The sequence below is a fragment of the Lactuca virosa genome, chromosome 3 (genome assembly GCF_052849685.1).
Source record: "Lactuca virosa cultivar CGN04683 chromosome 3, Lactuca_virosa_CGN04683_v6, whole genome shotgun sequence".
In the NCBI taxonomy this organism is placed as follows: domain Eukaryota; kingdom Viridiplantae; phylum Streptophyta; class Magnoliopsida; order Asterales; family Asteraceae; genus Lactuca; species Lactuca virosa.
Window position 1 is genome coordinate 313,940,014 of NC_136428.1, and position 3,706 is coordinate 313,943,719.

The window sequence follows — 3,706 nt, forward strand, 5'->3', positions numbered from 1 at the left end:
TTAATTAATTCCAAATTAATTATTGATCAATACTAATTAAATAACTTTATCAATATATTAGAACTTATAATATATTAACCAACCTTAAGTGTTATTTTTCTCATTATAGTCTATCCAAATGCATGATGCCATGCAACCCAAATGGACCATGCCGGGTCGGGTCAAGTCTTACCAATTATAGTTATGGACTTAGACATTAATCCAACAGTCTCCCACTTGGATAAGTCTAAAACTATTATTGCGTATGACTTTAGGAACCGATCAGCAATTGTAGCTCTCAAAAGCTTCTGTCGAACTCTGACCTTGTCGATGAACTCTGACCTTTGTCAATGACTTGTCCATTAGATAAGGGATCATATATTCCTCCATTCTAGATATCATATGGACTGAGACATGGATTATCAATCATTCTCTCTGTCCATTTGTTGTTTCCCGATTTCCGATTCATGATGACTGACTGATTGAACAAATCAAATCAGTCCTGGCTTGGCCAAGCACTCACATGTATCATCTTTAAATCATCGAGGGGCCCACATATATCGCTTTTATCCCGAAGGAAAAAGGAATGGATAAACTTCGACTCATATGGCTTGTTCTACTATTTGTTGAATCATACACAAAGGCACGTTTTATAACATCGAGTTACCAATGCGTTTTCGTGCAATCAATGTATAACCAACTCATAGTAACCACTCATATCTCTAGGTTTGAAGAATATCAGATATTATCGTCTCATGATCACTCGTGATAAAATCCATGAAGTGATTCAAATGAGCGCGGGTTGAATCCAATACTCAGAACTTATGAGCACTCATGAGTGTTGTAGCACCACTTTGTCCACCAACTTGGACATCTACAAACCAACCCATGACAGTCTTGATTCATATCTACTTCCAACATATGACCGACTGTGGATGGATTGAATAACTTAATCATTCAGGAAGAGCGACTTAGTTATTCTGGAAGTCAAAACATGCAAAGTGAAACACAAGAATAAATGAATCAAATATGGTATCAAACCCTATGAATATAAATAAACACTTTTATTTATCACCATACTGATTACTCATTACTCATTGTTTCAGTTTTATCAACTTTATACTTGAATTTAAAACAATAGTTGTCCCATGCTCCAAGCATGTACACTATGTTTTCTAAACACTAGTCATGCCATACACCAAGTATGCATACTATGTTTGTCTATGATCTTTACTTTGTAAAATAGATCAATTGAACATCACTCCAATGATCCTCTTTTCACAGTCCCAAATCCTTACTGCAAATGCAAGAATTTCAAATTCATGCCATTTACTGAAATCTGTTAGATTCTAAACTTATATGCATTGATCCTCTTAATGATTATGCACGAAGTCAGAAAGACTTGACAACAATCATTACAGAGCATTCCAAAGGAGATCAGCTCCTTGGAAACATCCTTCTTTCATTAAGTTTCCTAATCTTACACAGATTGAATAATTTCTAACTTTGAAACATTTCCATATTCCATTTTGACTATCACTTCTGAACAAGAGTTGCCTCCTTACAGATTATGTCAATATGGTCCTTCCAGAATTAACATTATACTTCCAACAGTCCTTGAGCAACCAATCTTTGGTAAACCTTAGATTGTCCTCGACAATTGCTTAATCATTTTAGTCATATCCAATTCTAGACATTTTCCCTTCATAATGCCCCAGGCGTTTGGAAAATTTTAGAAAGGATGAATATAGCACATGTAATCGATCGTATATCCGAAGCATATGGGACACGATTCATGATGTCTCACATAAAGACTAAACCAGTCTTTTGCTATAATATTTCCATTTCAATTTTCCAAGTTCTCAAAATTCAGATTATGAAAAGGGATGCCGTAATCATAATCGAATTTTAGAACGCAAATAATGGACCCATATATAGAATTTCCTTATGTTGAGCCATTCCAACATGAAATTCATATATATATCCTTGATTAAATATGATTAAAATCTCAATCTAAGCTTTTAGAATTGAAATGAAGTATAATTTCCTCTCCCTTAATTATAGCAAAACAACTTTTTCAACCCCTGCAACCTCACGAATTGAAACTTTTGTTTTCTATAATTAACATTGCTAACTTGCAACCTTTGTCATAATTATCATGCTCCCACTAACATGATGATTATTAGCATAACACTTATGCTCCCACTAGCTTTGACATGTACTCAAAAATCAGCTGACTTTCTTACCAAAGTTCAGATTTCTGATACTAGATTGTTTTGATAAAACTTTATCAAAATCATACACCTCTCTTAGATAGCTCACATGTGTGTCTAAACAATTTTAGAACTATGAAAAGGGATGTCGTAATCATAGTCTCAATTGTTTAGACCTTTTCCAGTTCTCACAAGTCCATGTTAGTGTGCCGGTAAACCACACATGCTCCACTAACGACTTTGAGAATGCAAATATCACAATTGCTATCTAGCTAAAATCTACTTAGTGAAAGTGTTTCCTCACCATCATTTTCATGAATCAGAGAGAAACCTTATGACACTTAGATTTAATAGTGTATGTGTTCTTATCCATGTGAATTTGTCAAAACCATAATCACAAGACAAGGTTAGTGACAAATCCAAACTCATATTGATTAAACTTGTGCAATCTTAAATTCTTGCTATTTGGCAGCTCAGGTGCCTGCCATTGCTTCCAAGTAGTTGTGCAACCAATTGAGAACTCTCAGAACTCCTATGCAAAGCCAACTTGAATAGGCACAAAAATTTCAACACGATAGGTTATAAACCTCAAGTCGTGTGCTAGTGAAGGACTTTAGGTTTTATTCTTGGTTAAGTCTTGAAACTTTCAAGAGCTTTAAGACTCCCACTGTCCTCTTGACATATAAGACTCCCTTGTCAAATATTCAAGAGATAGTGCGGATTCTTTATCAAGACTAACACTTTACACAATTGGCCTAAGTTGGTCTCTGTTTTATCCAAAAGATCACAACTTACCAATTTCAAATGTACAAGAGTAGATAACCTTTTACTCTTACATTTGACTAGTGTTAACAAACCCTCTTTAAGATATGTCACTCAAGTTACAATCTTGGAGTATGAATCTAAGAATTGTTTTGGAACGAAGTATGACTCATCTTTTTGATTTAACCATTTCAACAATTCATGACTCCTCTTCTTGACTTTAGAGGACCAATTGTGATATGGTATCTTAATCATTAAGATAATCATAAACATGATACTAAAGTACTCTCCCATCTTTTCAGATTTGAGAAACTTTTATCTTTCTGCCATACTTTGATTCTTCTTATTCGTTCTGTCTCACATTGAAACTTCTCCAATGCTACAGACTTATACTTAAACTTATAAGTATAACCATATTTACTGAACTTAAGTAAATCATGACGAATAGTCTTCTTGATCTTTTGTGGTGGACTGGACCAGTGCACAAGAATGTGTACTCGATCCCTTAGTGCTTTCCTTATTCACATAAGGAATTAGTCTTAATTTTCCAAACTGAAAGTTCTCATTCATCATACTATACAACTTGCATGATTCCAAGTTTCGGTCCAATTGAACCTTGGGTGATGAGAATCTTTCCTTATTTGGTAATATTAGACACTACCACAACCGAAAGAATCAAATCCATTTTTCCAATATTGCTATCAATGGAATCTTATAAGCAACAACTTTTCACAAATGCCATTGTAAGGATA